Source organism: Schistocerca piceifrons, chromosome 5 (genome assembly GCF_021461385.2).
Source record: "Schistocerca piceifrons isolate TAMUIC-IGC-003096 chromosome 5, iqSchPice1.1, whole genome shotgun sequence".
Classification (NCBI taxonomy): domain Eukaryota; kingdom Metazoa; phylum Arthropoda; class Insecta; order Orthoptera; family Acrididae; genus Schistocerca; species Schistocerca piceifrons.
In genome coordinates this window covers 428,623,017-428,643,836 of record NC_060142.1, presented here as the reverse complement: position 1 = coordinate 428,643,836, position 20,820 = coordinate 428,623,017, and the positions used below count along the sequence as shown (strand labels likewise).

The window sequence follows — 20,820 nt, the reverse complement described above, 5'->3', positions numbered from 1 at the left end:
CGGAATGTGGCAGATGGTTCATCCTAGAAAAGTAGTTAAGTACGGGCCTTCAGGCCGCTTCGCAACTCTATCATGGTATTGCCGCTAGGAAACGACAGCACTAAGCGGCGTCCGAATCGTTCGGTAAGCGGCCTCTTCCGCCTGGGTGGTGTCAAATGGATTGCTCCTCAGGGAGCTCAGCCAGCCTTGGTTGCACATTGATTTGGTATTCTACGGTTCCCGATCTGTGACCTGGTCTGCGCCGCCTGTCCGCTATAACCGTAAGCTCTGGCCGTTGCTTGGGCCCGGGCCATTTGGAGTTCCTTGGGCCCGGGCCATTTGGAGCGACAGCGTAACGGTGTGTGTCAAGGGGAACCGAAACCTGACTTGGCCCTCCGTATGGTAAAATTTAAAACTAAAATTTTACGTCCCCAATGTGAGCTTTGCGTGAAATGGGATGGATTTCTTCTCGGCACTTCATTTGTACTTGATGGTATTCAAAAATTCCCGAATTACGTCGCCTTCAAAGTGGCCCCCAGGCGACCGAATAAGGCATACTCCGATCCCACCGCTTCCGCTACTTTTGAACTGTGTAAGCGGTATTCAAATGAAAGGGAGGCATATGGAAAAATTAAGTAAAATGTTTATTATTTCAAAAAATAGTTGTCGTAACTGTTAAATATATTTATCCCTCTGTGAGACAAGACTGTCATTACCTTAATGGAAAAATGTTGTCGGTTACATATTTTCGTCCGAAGCAAATCGACGACCACGTGTGTATTCCTTCAGGGCTCCAAAAGTATAGAAATCGCATGTGGGGGAGACCGGGACTGTATGAAGGACGTGTAAGGGCTTTCCAAGGAAACGTGCGCAGTATAGCCGAAATACCCAGCACGCCAACACCGGGAAAGTCGTCATAACCTTTCTCGTTGACTGCAAGGACCCGCTGCTCATTGACTTTCTTGAAGACGTTTGTGACGCTGTCATGGGCTAGTCTTTGGAGAGGCAATACGTATTTGCTGTGGACCAATTGTATTTCAAGTAAAAGTGACGTAGTGATTAAAATGCCTCGGAAAATGTCTGTGTGATATATCTCGTGCACACGATCTCATGTGCTAATTCAACGCCGACCTAGGTGGCAGAGTGGTTCTAGGCGCTACAGTATGGAACCGCGCGACCGCTACGTCGCATCCTCGGGCATGGCTGTGTGTGATGTCCTTAGGTTAGTTAGGTTTAAGTAGTTCTAAGTTCTAGAGGACTGATGACCTCAGAAGTTAAGTCCCATAGTGCTCAGAGCCATTTGAACCATTTGCTAATTCAACTGATATGGAAATTTTTAAGAACTTGCAATGTTGCTCGATAAGTGATGATAGGCCGCGAACTTGAATTCGGGTATTGCTGTTAGACCAACTCTAAAGCCTGTTTTTGCTAATTTTTAGTAAAATAAGGTGGCTTACTTTTATTTCAAGACTTGCATTGTAGTGACGTTACGACACACTCTCTTAAGAGTGTTCATCATTTACAGTTAATCTTATGCGTCTGAGAATCCGCGACCGGCGTAAAAGAAAGGCAGTGGGGGGACAACGAGACAGCTTAACAAGACACGAGGTTAGCCAACCATCAACTCTTGTGCTAGGAAAACTGCAAGATGGGATTCTCTTTAAAAGTTGGTTAACGTAGCACTTCACATGCAACATTTTGCAAAGAACAATTGCGCTGTTAACATGTCGCATGCAGTAATGTCACTCAGGGACATTCTATCTCTCATCCTAATTTGTTAATTAGTGAGTAAAGAGATAGGAACCGCTACAGTAGCCACGAACACAATTTTCGTCACCTGTGGCAAGCTTTGTTTCAAAGTTTGTATTGTTTCGAAACAGTTTTTTCTGTTCCTTGCGAATTTCCACGCGATTTTCCTTCTGATTGCCTTGAATCAGTCATCGCACAAACTTCGCCGCAGTCCTTTCCATCTTCAGTTCTTCTGATGCGTTCTCGTGTGCTAGAACATTTCCCAATGTGTTGCAGAGGTCTTGTAGGGTCCGTCTACGACTTGCTGAATGAAGCTCTCTTACTTCGTGAAGATTTTCTGGTGATGTGCTAGCTGACGGCGACCAGAACGATCGTAATCATCAGTCGTCGTTCCCCAATTTTTGAAACCCTTACACTAGTCTTGTCTGTGCCTGACCTAAATCGTTGTCTCCAAAAGTTTGCTTCAGCATTTGGTGCGGTCTAGCGGCGATTTTCTTCCAGGTCAGCCATCGCAGAACCGCAAACTTACAATGCAACGGAAATACGCATACAAACAGCTAACCAAATTATTGTGGCTTTCGTGGTCCCTTGCTGTTGGATTGGCGGTCGATTTCCTGTTATAATGGTTACAACACCGGTTTAATCCGAATGTTAAAACTTTTCAAAATAACCATTTTCTGAAATAACCATTTTCTGAAATAACCATTTTCTGAAATAACCATTTTCTGAAATAACCATTTTCTGAAATAACCATTTTCTGAAATAACCATTTTCTGAAATAACCATTTTCTGAAATAACCATTTTCTGAAATAACCATTTTCTGAAATAACCATTTTCTGAAATAACCATTTTCTGAAATAACCATTTTCTGAAATAACCATTTTCTGAAATAACCATTTTCTGAAATAACTTATTTTCGGCTCTTTACTCTATTATTTCTTGTAATATAGAAATCGAACAATGCTTGAAAAATTACCACTTCCCCAGTTTCGAGATACATAGACTCAAAATATCAAATAGGCAAATAAGAAGAAAACTGAGTCCATCCACCATTCGCTGATTTTCCCGAAAAGTGATACTCGGTTAAATATTAGAAAAAATACCAGTATTCTTCTATTGATTCTACTTTTTCAAACTCTGTTCAAAAATCATATTGTAATCGAGGATCATACCACAATTTGGGCATTACGAAAAAAGTGCTAAAAGGTGAAAACTGAGGTTAGAGCACTAGTATTCGTATTAGTTTTTTCCTTTTTCAAAGTTTTAAGTTTTTCTCCTTACATGATGTCGCAAGTTTGTTGTGGCTCCACCCCTTCTTAATCTTTTAAAGCAAATGGAACACTGTACTTCATTTATACCGCACATCGAAAAGTACTTCCCGACTAGGGTTGGTGCCGCTCTGTAAATGTCAGACGACGATAGCGTGGAAGTAATCTACAGACCAGCTGGGTAGAGACTCGCACACTGCATGTACACGCGTACCTTCCAATCCGCCATGCCTCGTGGTAAGAGGTACTTCATCGACTCCTCGACGCTGTACCATTTCTTATGCTGTGTGTTTGCTGCTCGTTTCTGTCGGCATTGTTGTTAAAGTAACGTTGATCGCTTTTCACATTTTCTATAATAACGGAGTATTTCAAAGCAAAAGAAATTTTACGAATAAAAATTATTAATTTTAAAAAAAGGTTTATTTAAAAACCAAACATTTTAGCACTGCTACTATGGCTAATTGATATTTCTGTGTTTTGAAACACAGACCAAACAAACATCGAAAAATACAGTTTATTCAGAACTAAAATATCGGTTTTAATTGATCGTTTTTTACTATCGTTAAGTTGCTGTCGTATCGTCTCTCGGCTTCTGTCTCTGGTCCTTCGGCCAACGTTTGTTTGATGATTTTTCTGATGTTTCGCCTACACGATTGACTGGCATTGTCACAGGTCCACCCTCCATTGTTGGTGGGGGGACTGGAATCAAACTCGAGGCAGGAGATTGTAATTATGTACCTGTCGACCCAACGTCTGAAGGCTATTTCCTTGGTGATGGCCGTCGTAGTTCTCTCCGTACTACTTCAAACGGTAGTTCGGTGCAGCACAGGAATCCAGGATCCTTTTACCTTGAACTTTTTCTCATTCTTGTTGAAGCTGTTGTCATGTTTCTGGGTGTCTGTGCCAATTCTTTAATATGCATGCTTGAAAATTCACTACTACGATGACACCTGTCTCGGCGAATTTTAATGTGAGGTTATTATGTGGCCAGTCTCACACACACAGTGCTCCGACACGACCAATTCATCCACTTGTCCGCCAGCCGGTGTGGCCGTGCGGTTCTAAGCGCTTCAGTTTGGAACCGCGTGACCGCTACGGTCGGAGGTTCGAATCCTGCCTCGGACATGGATGTGAGTGATTTCCTTAGGTTAGTTAGGTTTAGGTAGTTCTAAGTCTAGGGGACTGATGACCACAGATGTGAAGTCCCATAGTGCTCAGAGCCATCCACTTGTCCCAACTTGAAGTAACGTTTATGTTTGGTGTCCAGTCATTCCAACATGAACGCTTCCACAAGTACACAGTATGCGGTATGTTCCCGTCATTACAATTGAGTCCATCGTGTAAAATGTCAGTAAGTGCAGTGTCCTTGCTCTTGAGACAAAGATTAATGTGTAATTGGGAGGAAAAGTGGCTACAAGAGAGGAGTGAGAAGCGTAGTCTTCTAAAACTTACTACCAGGTCCAGTCATCGTTCCTGTCAGCGACAGCCGGAATGGAGTCTTATTAGCGCGAATCTTATTGTACACTGTCCCCTGAGCCATGCATTCTATTTCGGCGATGAGAAACGCCAGTATGGGAAGGTTGTGGTGATCAGATTGCAACGCTACACATACACTGAAGGGCCAAAGAAACTGGCATAGGCATGCTTATTCAAATAAAGAGACACATAACACAGGCAGAATACGGCGCTTCGATCGGCAAGTGTCTGGCACTGTCGTTAGATCCGTTTCTACTGCTACAGTGGCAGGTTGTCAAGATTTGAGTGAGTTTAAACGTGGTGCTACTGTCGGCGCACGAGCGATGGGACACAGCATCTCCGAGGTAGCGATGAGTGGGGATTTCTCCGTACGACCATTTCACGAGTGTACCGTGAATATCAGGAATCCTGTAAAGCATCAAATCACCGGCATCGCTGCGGCCGGAAAAAGATGCTGCAAGAACGGGGCCAACGACGACTGAGGAGAATCGTTGAATATGACAGAAGTGCAACGCTTCCGCAAATTGCTGCAGATTTCAGTGCTGGGCCTTCAAGTGTCAGCGTGGGGACCATTAAACGGAACATAATCGTTATGGGTTTTCGGAGCCGAAGGCCCACTCGTGTACCCTTGATGACTGTACGGTACAAAGCTTTACGCCTTGCTTGGGCCCGTCAATACCGACATTGTACTGTTGACGACTGGAAACATATTGCCTGGTCGGACGAGTGACGTTTTAAATTGTATTGAGCGGATGGACGTGTACCTCATGAATCCATGGAACCTGCTTGTCAGCGGAGGTCTGTTCAAGCTGGTGGAGGCTCTGTAATAGTGTGGGGCACGTGCAGTTGGAGTGATATAGGACCCCTGACACGTCTCGATACGATTCTGACAGGTGACACGTACGTAAGCACCCTGTCCGATCACCTGCATCCATTCATCTTCATTGTACATTCTGATGGACTTGGGCAATTCCAGCAGGACAATGCTACACCCCACACGACCAGAATTGCTACAGAGTGGCTCCAGGAACACTCTTCTGAGTTTAAACACTTCCGCTGGCCACCAAACTCCCCAGACATGGATGTTATTGAGCATATCTGGGATTCCTTGCTACGTGCTGTTCAGAAGAGATCTCCACCCCTTCGTACTTTTACGGATTTATGGACAGCCCTGCAGGATTCGTGGTGTCAGTTCCCTCCAGCACTACTTCAGACATTAGTCGCGTCCACGCAATGTCGTGTTGCGGCACTTATGCGTGCTCGCGGGGACCCAACACGATATTAGGCAGGTGTACGAGTGTCTTTGGCTCTTCAGTGTATTTTGCTTGAGGAACGAACAATTCTTCGATCTGAACGCGAAAGACTGAGAAACTCGATGTATTTCTTAGTAGATATAAGTTTATCATATTTTACAGCTTAATTGATGAAACAAAGACAGCAGGGCGGCCAAGATAATAGTAATAACAAAGAGAAGTAGACGATCAAACTGCTGATACTGATAATACTGTATTTCTGGCATATAAAGCAATAGAATGCCGTAGATACAGTTCTGGGGCGAAATATCTGAAGCATTTATGAAATTTCCACAACAGGCAGTACAGCTGTATAAGCTGTGAATGCATCTTATATTCAGGCGAGAGGACATAAGCTACCAGTGGAACTGACATCTATTTTAGTAGACAAAGTTGACTGAAAGCATTCTAATTTCTTTTACCGTGGGTAGGAAGAGAGAGAGAGAGAGAGAGAGAGAGAGAGAGAGAGAGAGTTACCATCTTTGATACATGACTTCCACCCCACTCACAAGAATGTCTGTATTTGATCAGCAGTCATATGACATTGGTAGTGGATGTTCAGGAGAGATTTTCTCGTGGACAACATACTTTGGTTCAGTGGACGGCTTATGGTGGATAATGAAAACAGGTAAGAAGACGTGAAGAAAACATGATGTTTTTAATGAGTTGAATCGAAGAAATCTAATCGAACTTATTTTTGCGGGTGTAATGTTTTGCCAAAAATGTTATCTAGATACAGCCCATTGGAAACACCCTGTAAGGATGTATCACATGGTTTATCGACGGAATTCTGTTGTGTTGTGGAATCTGCCAGCCTGAATATAGACAGTTGTTTACAAAGTCAAGAATTCACTTATATCAATGTAATTTCAATGATCAGTCCCATCCCAATATCTCCAATATCTCACTCACTCACTCCCTCCCTCCTTCCATCCCTCTCCCTCCTCCTCCCAGTGTGTCAACCAAAACACAGGTTTAGTTTATGCTGTGTTCTATCGTCCTGTAAAACATGTGTAAACGGTAATAAAAAAACACCAGAACTACGGAGTATCCGAAAAGCGCATCTGTGAGGCGCAAATGTCAGTATCTCTGGAAGGTGAGGTGGTAGAGCGTCAGAGCGTCGTGCTAAAGGTCGAAACCCACTGATGTCTATTTTTTAACAGCTTACGCGTGAAGTTGTTGTATGGGAGATCATTTTTGTGACATGTAAAAAGGACGTTTCAGAATTTGTAGCAATGTTCTTTCGGCAGTCTGCTTTCGCTTCGTTAGTTGAAAGTAGCAAACCTATAGAGCACATTTGAATAGACAGGTGTGGTGTTACATATACGGATGTACGCTATAGGTTTGCTACTTTCAACTAACGGAGCGAAGGCAGACTGAAGAACATTACTACAAACTCGGAAACGTCCGTTTTACGTGTCAGGAAAATGTTCTCCCATATTACAGTTTCACGCGTAAGCTGTTAAAAAAAAAAAAAAAAATCGGCGTCAGTGGGTTTCGAGCTCGGGACCTTTAAAGATGATCTGACATCTAACGACTCTCCAGAGATATTGACGTTTGCACCTCACTGATACGCCTTACCCTTGCTCTGTAGCTGTACTGATCATACTTTTAATTACCGTTTACGCATCTTCTACTGGACAATAGCACACAGCACAAACTAAATCGGAGTTTTCGTTGATACTCTTATTGACATACGATGGTTGGTAGCCGATCCGAGTGTCTTGACGTCTGGGGGTTTGGGTGTGAGACCTATGGGAAGGTGGACACCTTGTTACATAATAAATAAGGTACGTCATTTAGTAACAATAGGTTTCTGAAGAAAATAATAACGAAGCAACTTCAAAGGTTTATAAACTCAAATATCCACTTTTCGAAGTCTTGTAATGTAAAGTAAATAAATGCGTGATGTATAATACATTAACCAGAGAGCAAATAGCGAATAAAATAAACATTATTTCTCGAAGTAACTGATGATGATCAGGGCAGTTGTGCAAATATTGTGCAAACTGAAACCCACAAACCGGCTGGATGCCTTACAGCGTCGTGTATCAGACTGCAAAAACCAGGATGTAAAGTGGGACCGGCAGACGACTCAACAAGCGAAGCACCAATAGACTATATCCGGAATTAAAGGAAACTCCGTGCGTTTTTACATAAACTTTTTAATATTAATATGGGCTATCAAGACCGATGAGATTTGACGCTTTATTGACGAAATATTTCAATTTCGAAATTGAACCCACGGATTGATGTGTTGCATCTTCGTAGCATTTCTTTCGCAGCATGGATTACAAAAAAAGTAGGAATGGTACGGAGGGCGAAATGATCGACTCGGTGCGTATAGAATTTTGGGAGAAAACATACTCTTTTTCTCCAGTAATACAATGCTGTAGGCGTTTTGTCGCAACAAAGGCATGATCGCAACCGGGCACACCGTTGGGCATGGCGCCTTGACAGTGCTGCAAAGTACTCACCGTTGCCGCGTCGCTACTAGCAGGGAGTCGTTGGCGGAGAAGTGTCCTCCGGCGTAGCCAGTCGTGGTGTGGTGGCTCGCGTCCTGCGCCGCTGCCCACGGAAAGGCGGCCAATCCCGCTGTGCTGCTAGCGGCCAGCACGTGCCAAGCCCTAATGCGTCACAATCAGGGCTGGCTGCCTTGTGGCCTATCAGGAACGGCGTTCGTCTTGCCTTTATTCACGGGCAAGATGGCACGTTGTACTCGTGGCCTGCTTCACTAATTGTTTGTTCCTCTGGAATTAGCGCCCGGAAGAAGTATGGACGCCGCGTTGCACTTCCGACTTCTCCTCTCCCTTTCTCCGTCCAAGAGGCTGCACTTAGCAATATTTACTCTCAAAAACCAATTAAAATTACTTTACTTTTTTCGCAGTAGGCTCAAATGAAATAAACTATGTGATGTTAATTATATGTTTATTTACAAAATATGCAAATTTAACATAAAAACTCTTGCAATATATCTTTATTCAGTGTCAAACTGTTGTTCATCGTCCTGTTTGTCATCTTCGGCTTCCTGTATAGTTTCATCGCTAGCGCCGGCCGGTGTGGCCAAGCGGTTCTAGGCGCTTCAGTCTAGAAATGCGCGACCGTTACGGTCGTAGGTTCGAATCCTGCCTCGGGCATGGAAGTGTGTGATGTCCTTAGGTTAGTTAGGTTTAAGTACACTACTTGCCATTAAAATTGCTACACCAAGAAGAAATGCTTATAATAAACGGGTATTCATTGGACAAATATGTTATACTAGAACTGACATGTGATTACATTTTCACGCAATTTGGGTGCATAGATCCTGAGAAATCAGTACCCAGAACAACCACCTCTGGCCGTAATAACGGCCTTGATACCCCTGGGCATTGAATCAAACAGAGCTTGGATGGTGTGTACAAGTACAGCTGCCCATACAGCTTCAACACGATACCACAGTTCATCAAGAGTAGTGACTGGCGTATTGTGACGCGCCAGTTGCTCGGCCAAGATTGACCAGACGTCTTCAATTGGTGAGAGATCTGGAGAATGTGCTGACCAGGGCAGAAGTCGAACATTTTCTGTATCCAGAAAGGCCCGTACAGGTCCTGCAACATGTAGTCGAGCATTATCCTGCTGAAATGTAGGGTTTCGCAGGGATCGAATGAAGAGTACAGCCACGGGTCGTAGCACATCTGAAATGCAACGTCCACTGTTCAAAGTGCCGTCAATGCGAACAAGAGGTGACAGAGACGTGTAACCAATGGCACCCCATACCATCACGCCCGGTAATACGCTAGTATGGCGATAACGAATACACGCTTCGAATGTGCGTTCACCGCGATGTCGCCAAACACGGATGCGACCATCATGATGCTGTAAACAGAACCTGAATTCATCCGAAAAAAATGACGTTTTGCCATTCGTACACCCAGGTTCGTCGTTGAGTGCACCATCGCAGGCGCTCCTGTCTGTGATGCAGCGTCAACGGTAACCGCAGCCATGGTCTCCGAGCTGACAGTCCACGCTGCTGCAAACGCCGTCGAACTGTTCGTGCAGATGGTTGTTGTCTTGCAAACGTCCCCATCTGTTGACTCAGGGATCGAGACGTGGCTGCACGATCCGTCACAGCCATGCGGATAAGATGCGTCATCTCGTCTGCTAGTGATACGAGGCCGTTTGGAACTAGCACGGCATTCCGTATTACCCTCCCGATCCCACCAATTCCATATTCTGCTAACAGTCATTGGATCCCTACCAAGGCGAGCAGCAATGTCGCGATACGATAAACAGCAATCGCGATAGGCTACAATCCGACCTTTATCAAAGTCGGAAACTTGATGGTACGCATTTCTCCTCCTTACACGCGGCATCACAACAACGTTTCACCAGGCAACGCCGGTCAACTGCTGTTTGTGTATGAGAAATGGGTTGGAAACTTTCTTCGTGTCAGCACGTTGTAGGTGTCTCCACCGGCGCCAACCTTGTGTGAATGCTCTGAAAAACTAATCATTTGCATATTACAGCATCTTCTTCCCGTCTGTTAAATTTCGCATCTGTAGCACGTCATCTTCGTGGTGTAGTAATTTCGATGGCCAGTAGTGTATGTTTGTTTACAAAATATGCAAATTTAACATACAAACTCTTGCCATATGTCAAACTGTTGGTCATCGTCGTTTTTGTCATCTTCGCCCTCGTGTATAGTTTCATCGCTATCATTTTCATGTAGAGGTAAAGTCGATGTGTTTGCGACCATTAGACTGGCTGCCTCTTGCGAAAATGGGACACTTCTCTTACGATGCCGTGGGCTGCTACAACTTGAAGGGTATCAACTTAATAACAGTTTGTGTGGTACATCGTTGTTACAATCCACGCGTGAAAATTAACGAGCGTAATGTATTCTGTATTGCTGTATGTGCTTGCTGCGGGCCTCAGCTGCTTCCTCTGACAATTGACCCACAGGTACAACTACTTTAGATATGACTTCGGCACCATGCTTTAAAACTTTATAAAGTGTTGGTGACATGGGATGCCAGTCACACAGATCAGTATACATTTTTGCAACTTCACGAGGTAACTAAAAACATTGAAATCTCAAGATTTTGATTGTGTATAAAGGTACAGTTTAAACAATAAAACACTAAAGATATGATGTAAGTTACAGTACATAAAAATTGTTCAAATGGCTCTGTGCACTATGGGACTTTACATCTGTGGTCATCAGCCCCCTAGAACTGAGAACTACTTAAACCTAACTAACCTAAGGACATCACACACATCCATGCCCGAGGCAGGATTCGAACCTGCGACCGTAGCGGTCACGCGGTTCGAGACTGAAGCGCCTAGAACCGCACGGCCACAACGGCCGGCTACAGTACATACCTTTCTTCCATTTTCAGTAGGTGTTTTTATCTAAACCGAACAACAAAAGTGAGAAATAAATGTCATAAACAAGAGCGTACGCAGAAGCACATTTATTTTGTACTATGTCTTGTTTGCGACCGACTTTGGGAGAGGTGGCGGGCGCGTAGACGAAGATTCTGGCTGCCGAAAGACGGACAGGTTATCGACCTTGAAGATTAACACGTTTGAATTGATTTTAAAGTTGCTTGACCATTTTGATTTTTGACCGGTTTTAGAGTGCTAATGGCAGGATAAGTTACCAGGATCCACGTATTTGTAAACCCAGACGAACGTGGGAATGGAATCAGTTTCACTAAATGGCTAGCCCTGGGTCATGGTCCCATTTGCAGGTTGCCAGTCTACTTCTAAGTGCTACAAAAAATTGATTGTTGTAAATTTTATTTCACACTCTTTAAATAACAAGATAGGCCTACCTTCATGTAATTTGGAGACTTTGTCTGAAAATGCATAGGCAGCACGTGTATAAAAACATTTTAAGTAGTTTGATCATAACCTTAATAGTTACTGTGTAACGTTTGGCCATATTAGCTCGACACAAATATAATTAATATATTGTGAAATATTTTTCGATTTTCAGTTATACGATTTTTGTCGTTTCAACAAAACCTATTCGTTTACAACATGTAAACTTCGCCTAAGAAACTGTGTAGCGTTCCTCAATTATTTGAATTGTGACACCATGGCAACTGAAGCATTGACGCTGTATTGGAAGAATTAATAAATGCCTCAACGGACGAAAACACTTTCCAAGTTTGAAGATCATGGAAATATTGCATTTATAAAAACAAGTGTTCTGATGATGATGATGATGATGATGATGATGGCACTAACGACAGGCCGCAACATGCACAAAACAGTATACAGTCACTTCCTTCTAAAAATAGGAATAAGTTATGCCCACCAGTACAACATGGCCGTCTTATCAGCTTCGAATATCACGAAGGATACCCTAGGAGTTACTAGGTATGCAACCAGCAAAACAAGTGACGCAAAGAGTTCGTTTGATGTAGGATTTTGAACAGTGCTTCATAATGAAATAATAGAGATGCCAGATATTGAGGGGCGGAATAATGTTGCAAAAACTAAGGAAGTAACTGGTAGCAGAACACATGGCACCAAGGAACGTATTTCCCAAGAATACAAGATTATCTGAGAATGATTGGTTGCATCTAAAACGCTGAAGGTGTGTCAGAATCAGTGACAACAAGAAAACTTCCCAAACTACGCACTGTAAGATGTCTAAAAATAGCCATGACAGTAAAACAAATATATGGCGTGTGAAATTAAAACAAGTTTGCGAAACACGAGTCACCTCCTCGTGACCAAACTGCAATAAGTAAGAAGAAAAGTTAGAAAGTATTGCTTTAAAAAATGTTGCCTGTAATGGAAACGGTGTTTCATATTTATGGTTTTGTCACTATTTATGAGATTATTTGTCTTCAAACTACAATCAGTAAAGTATCGAAAAAGTATGAAAAGAAAAATACTGTAATGTTTTCTAAAATGATGCCTTATTGAAAACTGTCTGTCATTCTCAGTTTACCCCTATTGAAAATTTATATAAGTAGTGTTGGTAATTAAGTTTTGTGTATAATAATAATAATAATAATAATAATAATAATTGTACATAAGGGTCAGTAACTGTACGAAAAATGTGACAGTATCAGTTTGTTGCAGTATTTTACTGTCGAGTCATATTGACCAGAACAGTTCATGTACAGTAAAAGTGAACAGAAAAGCGGTGTTGCAGTGTAGCGTTTCGGTTGACCTTCACGGCTTGTAATCTGCATTGACCAAAGACGTTAGTGCCGCATGGGCCTAAACATTTTCAGCGGTGGTTATTCACAACTGTCACGGTACACATTCTCCTTGAAGTTGCACAACTACTCCAGACAATCCGACAGTGCCTTTTTCCTACTTTACCTCTCTCCACAAAGACCCTATTACATACATTGTTCGATTATTGCCCTCGCGAGAAAACATCCATCGAGCAGTGTGGAGTTACTAAAAGTAGGAAAGGGATGAACTATCAGCTTTGAGTCGGGAAGAGAGAAGTGCTTGGAATACTCCGTTGATAGCAGTATCGCGTGGGTTAGAGTCGCCATAGTCTGCAAGGATGGCTAAGTTTCTTGTATTGCATTCCATCCGAGTTTTTTGTTGCTAAAAGCGAAAGTTCCATACACCGTCATCGGATGGCCCTGAATCAATACCGGACAGTAAACTGTATATACAGAAGGAAATATAGGCGACTAGTTTTTCGTGATCAGTAGTGGGTGTCTTGTTATTCCCGTCTGCGTCTCAGATAAGCCCGGCTATCCATACGTGTTCGATAGCAAACAATTCTGTGATACATGTATTAAGCGTAAAACGTTAACGAGAGAAAGCATGCAAGATCCGTTTTGAAACAAGCGTATCAAGTAGGTTATCATCAAGGTAAACACATCGGTTATGAGAACAGTGAATAATAATTTTCAACACAGTTAGACGTTCCACTTCTTGGTACCTCACCTGGGACAATGGATCAACAAGCCGTGTGAAGTATTTTCTTTATGCAATTAGATGCGACCTACGAAATTGTGACACAAAAAAAGAAAGCGTGTGAAGAAAATTCAGTAAGCTTAGTTGTGGCTATACTACTATTCATCACAAGTGTCATTGCTGCAATTACTTATAACGAGATCAAGAGGTTTGTATAACTGATACATCAATAAGTTGTATATAACCCAGGTGGTATCGTATGTAGAAACGCACGAAAGTCCAAATTTCTTTTTATGATAGTTGTGTCCCTCGTCGATGTTAAGACCAATAGTATAATCCACAATCCGGAGATGCAATCATGATTATTGTTCCATATTGAGGCTTGCTGACGTCTCGGTCGTCACAGCCTTGCTCTTTTTTCCTACAGTATATTCGATAAGTGATGTGTTCCTGTAAGTTACAAGGCCACTTCATGGTTATTCCTAACGATGAATCACTTTCTTGCTTTGAAACAAGTCATTGGGGTCCGCTGACCCAGGTACATTGCGTCTTTCAGCCTGTAACAGACATGCTCAATATAATTAAAATCATTGGAGCCCTAGAATCATACCTTGACCTTACTGCACTTGGTCCACATGGTGGACTCTCAAAAGACGTACTCCCTCATCCATATAAATGTAGGTAGGGATTTGCAGTGGAAACATCGTAAGGTAGAATAAGAAGTTGATATAACCTTATTAAATGTGAGGCTACAGAAGAATTCTGATAGGAGTAGATCAGAAGACTAATGCAGATTTATCAAATAAAGAAGAGTGTAATCTTATGACAATGGCACTTGACTAAGATAGGGGATAGGATGGTGGGAGACGAATTGAGGTATCAAAGTAATTTAGTAATGGGGGGGGGGGAAGTGTTTGGGGGAAAAATGTTTCGAGAGACGTCAAAGCTCGAGTGCGTAAGGCATGTTCAAGTGGATGTAGGTTGCAGTAATTATGCGGATATGACGACAGGTGAGCAAGACGGACTGGCGTGGAGAGCTACATGAGACGAGTTTTCAGACTGAATACCACACTGTTACAGCGACATAGTTCTAATAACCTGGACACGTGGCTCCGTTTCTTGGCGTGAAGACGTAAATATTTTAATAAACTTTTAAAGTAAGACGTCTTTTCTCTGTCACCTGTTTAATTACCTTTGTTGATTCAGACCATTCTCCTTAGAGCCTCTTGCACCAACACTCCCAATTCCAGAGTATTTAGACTGGGTTGTTTACGAAGTGAAAAGTGTTTTTCATACTTATTATGCAATTAACATAAAATTGATGGCCTTAAAACTATGTAAAAAGAAACATGATTAAATAATTTTAGAAAACAAAAAGTGGGCGTTGGAAGACTAGTAATAATAAAACTGTAGAAAATCACCACCGTTCCCATTTTTTGTTATAGGGTAATAGTTCCTTATCTACTACACTGTTATTGTGCTGTTCTAAATTTTCTCCTCACCCCTTTTTTACCTTTCAGTGTTCTGCGCCTTTGCGCTCCTCTTTCTTACGAAGGATGGAAGGAAGGAAGGAAGGGGCAGAGAGGTATAATGCGTGTCGATGACGAACCCATTAGAGAACATAGCACATGTTCGAATTGAGGAAAGTTTGGAAGGAAAACGGGCTTGGTCCTATCAGAAGAACCATTTCGACATTCGCTTTTTGCGATTTAGGACAACCACTGATAACTGGATGTTGGATGGTAGAAGAGGAATAATGCCTTCGTTCTTCCGAATCTGATTCTAGTGTCTTACCATTCCGCCAACTCGATCGGTTCTTTCTTACGGTTTTGTTGCTAGCGCTCGAAAACACGTCCCGCGACAGTTCGTGACAAAGCTGTTTGACGTCACCGAAGCCGCGACTGCACGAGTTCCGTTACAGGCTCTCGCTGCAGCCTGTCTGAAGAAAATGACACCTGGAATTCTTATGAAGCGTCTTCTACCTGTTAGTAGTCACTTAGTCTTACATCACTCCCATAGTCGTTTGATCTTTCCGTGCGCTGGCTTTGTGACCAGTTCCTGCGATGCGTTTACCGTGTCATTTGCTGCGGCTCCTCCTCTCTCCTAGCAACCTTGTGATTCCTTCAAGGAAACACTATTCGTCAGGTCATTAAATTTTGGCCATAGTTTTTCTCCTTTGTTTCATCCTGGATGAAATTTCCCCAACACATCACCCGGAGTTCATGCAGAGCCACACTGAAACGTATTTGTCGGTCATTAGTTACATCCTTTCAGCTTGCTCGGATGTGGTCTGGGACTAGTGAAATAGCATACTTTTCCGCTGGTAGACTGCTTATTCCTACAGATTCGGACCATCAGCGCTGCTTTAATGACGTCATAGGGTAGCAATGTGAATCAACGTTCATTCCTTTCCACACTAATAGTCCATCTCTGTGCTACTCGTATGCTTCACTTACAGATTGCCGATGCACGTATTAATTGCGCTTCCACACTATTTCCATACTTCGTTGAATCTACAAAGGGCGTTGGGGTGTTCAATGAGTAATGCAACACATCTTTTTTGTGGACCAATTTTGGTTCAAGAATTGTACTTCTTTTGCGAAATCGCTGAACATTCCCGTATCAGCTCACAATTTTGAGTAATCCCGGTAGAAGGCAGCGCAATAACCAATCTTCACAATGGCATCTGCAACTGAGGTGCGTTCCAGAGAAAGAGCAGTTATTTTTTGGCGGAAAACCAGACCATGCCAAATATTCGCAGGCTTTTACACGATGTCTACAGACACCGAACTGTGGGTGATAGCACGGTAAGCCTCTGGGCGAAGCGTATATCGTCAACAGAACGAGAAGGAAACCTGATAAACGTATAGGCCGGCTACATACAGCTGTGACGCTTGCAATACTACAACGTGCGGACACTGTTACGCGAGGTGTGGATGAATGACAATCAAGCAAATTCGTGCTCAGCTTGACATCTCAGCGTACTCAAATGGCCGTACTTGCCTAACTGAAGAGCAGGCATAAGAAAGAAAGGAACATCTGTGCTGAATTGTTTGTTGGTTATGAGGCTGGTGTTGACGTTTTCTTGTCAAAACATGGATTCACCACTGAAACTAAAGGCAGTCCTTGGGGTGTCATGACACAGCATGTCCTTTGAAGCCGTAGTTTAAAACAGTACCCTCAGCTGTAAAAATCATGCCAGCAGTCTTCTGAAACTCTGTAGGGATTATTCTGTTCGATGCCCTCCCTCATGGTCAAACGATCAACTCTTAAGAAGTCGAAAAAACAATTACCGCGTGTTTATGGACACACAAAAGCGAACGCATTTCTCCATGAAAACGCAAGGCCATACATAAGTAGGCGCACTAGAGATGAGATCACAGAGCATCGGTAGACTGTTCGTCCACATCCGCCCTTAATCCTGGATCTTGCAACTTCTGAATTCCACCCGTTTGGCCCACTGAAGGATGGACTCCGCGGGAAGCACTTCAGCAATGACGGGGAAGTTACTGATGCAGCAAGAACTTCGCTGAGTTGTAAACCGGTAAAGTCGTACCGTGATGGCAAACAGGTTCTCACATTGGTGGCGTAAGGCAATAGAATTAAGCGGAGATCACGTTGCAAAGCAGGGTTTTATAGCTAAAGAATAGAAAAACGGTATGTTCAACAAACAGGTAGTCCGTATCTTTCTGGCAGTCATGATTTTATGACGGAACATTTGGAACATTGCGTATTACGCTAGAATAAAACTGTCGAATTTGCCTTGTGCGTCCCTTTAATGGTGATCTAGTTGTAGTACCGTCCTTTTTATGCAACCGTTGCGTGCACTGATCTGGCCAGTACACATCGCAAGATGTTTGACTTTTTTGTGCGGGCATTTTCTTCTAAAACTGGCGCGCTTTCATACATGAATTATCCCGCGCCAATGGGACGTTTGCCAGATCGTTGACAGCGTCTATTGGGAGTTCCCTCTGGAATGTCGGTCGATATTCACTGGCGTCTGCCACGACAGCTGACTCTCACTGCCGGTATACCCATTTCACACGTTTTGTAGAACATTCCCATTCATTATGCTGCCTGTTGCGTATAATTTATGTCTTGACGCAACGCTGCTCTTGCCGAAGTTTCGGCAACCGCGCACGTGGAAAGAAGCGACCAGCGTCGGGTAGAACGTCTAAGCGCGCGTAGTTTTTTCTGTCAACTGCACAGTCTGCGTCTACTGCTCCTCTGTTAGATATTTTGGATGTATTTTCAAGTCTTCAATACCTTCCGGAACAAGGCAAAATTTTTCTTGTATATTACTAGCATTCACAACTACAAAATAAGTCACAATATTTTATACATGATGGCGCAGGACGACACTGAACATCGCTTCAGACTCGAACGTTATATCCCTTCAGGGCGTCAGCGACATCGGCTACAGAATGATGTATTTCGACTCCACACAATTTGTATTACCTCACTTTTTAGGCCAAGAGATATGCCCTTAAGCTTTCATGCTCATTCATTGTCATTAGCAGCCTGTTTCAGGTGGATGAATGTCCTACATATGAGCTCGATGAAGCACTAGTTGGCACTTTGGACGACGTTTAGGATTAGCGAGATTCACATCTCCTTCTGGCTGTCTAAAATTATTTTCATCAAATGCCAGGACGCGTGTGTGGAAAAGCAGATGGCCGTTTCCCTTTACTGTCCTTGTCCATTCGGAACGTGTGCCCCACCTCCAATGATGTGTCGTCTGTGTTGCATTAAACCATAATCATCCTTCCTGTACGTCCGAAAATCTTTTATATACCTTCACATAACTCTGAAAGCCACTTCAACAAAGCAACCAACATACGGCAATACTAATTTGTGACACGGATGTTCATTTTCTCGCTCCACAGTTTCATATTGGAGAAACTCTTTTAAACAAACATTTCTCCCGATACGGTCGCTCCGATATATAGACAATAATTTATCTTAGGGTTGATACACACATCATTTTAATAGCTCCTCATTTTAATTCCATTACTGTATCCGAAGAAAAATATTGAAACACTTTTAAATATGGTTAAAAGGTACTCTAACTGCTTCACAAGGTACGGAAATTATTCGCAAGTTTGATGAATGAGACACACTAACCTTCCAGAATTTCATTCTGGAATTTTACACATATATATAACTGCGCCCTTTTATGATCAAAAATTACCTTTTCACCATCAAAAAACTTTAACAAGAGTGTTTTGAAAGTCAGTGAGTTAGAACACATGGGACGCGAACCTAGCTATTATCCATTTCATTATGGTTGCCCCCTGACCATCAGCTCATATTCTGGTCAATCGCATGACGAACATCGATATGTTGTGACTTGCCGGTACTGTGGAAATGTCTATTTAGTGCGTGAATATTAAATTGTTGCTGAGAAAGGGGCGCAATAAGCGGTAATATTTAAGAGAAAACTTACTTTTTCGAGCATTTTTGGCGAGTGTCAACTTTGAGGAGTCACAGAAGCCAGACCCCTAAGTAGGAGAAAAATTTCCTGTGCTCTATTTTAAGATACAACTTTCTTCGAATTTTTCGTTATTTTGTGATTAGTCATTTCATCTCTATAACGCCAGATGCGAAATGCTGCAGTTGATCTTACCGTTGTAGCTATTGCGGCGGAGCAGGACGAGTGTAAAGCTTGAACTTGTGTTACTTACATCGATGCTGTTACTAACGAATATTCCCTGTGTTTTTCAGTTAAGAGTCTGTAAATCAGTTACATTAGTAGCTACAACATATGCGAGGCTGTGATCGAGCAATAGTTACCACGCCATCCTGCTGAAACTGTTATAATGCGCGACAAGGACATATGCACCAAAAGAGACTGGCAGCTTCGTATTCTCATTCCAGTACAGCGGCTGCACTCACTAGGAGAACACGGCAAGTGCCATAACCCGATTTCCCAGAAAGTTCGCCTAGTGGAAGAAGTGTCGTGCGTTTTAGCGAGTAAATAGCTCAACAGAAGCAGTGGTACGGCGGCTAGCGTCGCAGCTTCACCCTTTTGCGCCACGTGTTCGAAATTCAATTTATTTTTGTCTTTTATCTACCAATGTTCGTAGAAGATTACTCTAAGAATGTTCTTCAGTGTATATTGAAATAATGTTGTCCTTGTGTATGATAATTGTATGTCGTGTATTAATTAAAAAAACAAGAAGAAATAAATAAATAAAACACTAGATTATTTGAAACTGTTTTCGGTCAAATTCATGTAGTGTATCCTGGTTCGTAATCAACTGCAAGAGGTAGTTTTGGGTAAGTGACCCGTTATGCGTGATTTACCGCGAAATCATTGGCCAAAGGGTGAAATCTTTAGCAATGTTATCGACGTTTCTTTCCCGAGTGAGGTTCATACGAATAAAACTCGTCGTGGCAAACCGGCCTTGGCACGATGTTTGTGGTGTTCGGAATTTCTGTGTTCCGAATATTTCTACGATCGGTATCATCCAAGTAATGCACGAAATCTTTCTGAAGTATAAGAATGAAAATAGTGTGCGAATTAAAAAAGATTGTAACCCTTGAAAATACCATACACAAATGTATTATATAATCAATGTATGACACTGATTGTGAAACTAATTGTAATTTTACAGTTAATATAAAGCCCTCTTATCCCCTAACTTGATAAGAAACTACGTGTAGTAACCTTCTACAGACAGAGGTAGATAATTAAAAATACAATAAATATTATCAGTTATAGGGTTTCGAACATGGGGCGCAAAACTGAGAAACCGTGATGCTCGCCACTGGGCCTCAATTTCGATTATTATCACGCGCTAAAAGGCATCTAAGTTACGTCGGAAACTTTGATTATCATGTGGTGGCTTATTTTGATTTCTATTACACTGCGCGAAGTTCCTGGGAAATCGGGTTATGGCACTTGTGTTCTCTCATCAGTGCGTATAGCCAAAAGTGAGGCGACAAGCAACGTAATAAATGTGCAATAATGCTGCAAACAAAGGAATTTGGCTTGTATGAGTAAATGTGACGACTCGATACCTGTCATTACACATGTGCGCAGTGGCTGTGCTGAATCTCTCTAGCTTTCTCCTCTACACACACTGCGAACATTCCTCTACATTATCTACATCTCTCTTACTCACAAATATCTCGAACCACCTCAGAGGATTTTGCCGCATCGCTATCTATG

The 20,820-nt window shown here is 42.6% G+C and overlaps 2 protein-coding genes across 5 annotated transcripts in view; one reads left to right on the top strand and one right to left on the bottom strand.

Annotated features, from left to right (window-relative positions):
* LOC124797846 (elongation of very long chain fatty acids protein 4-like) overlaps positions 1-8,326 on the bottom strand; it is a 115,999-nt gene extending 107,673 nt beyond the window's left edge. The window contains exon 1 of the mRNA XM_047260899.1: positions 8,243-8,326. The gene's annotated coding sequence lies outside the window, so the exon portion shown is untranslated. The remainder of the gene's footprint in view (positions 1-8,242) is intronic.
* Positions 1-20,820, top strand: part of LOC124797845 (oxysterol-binding protein-related protein 9) — a 513,791-nt gene that overhangs the window by 137,132 nt on the left and 355,839 nt on the right. The gene's annotated exons all lie outside the window — the stretch shown is intronic.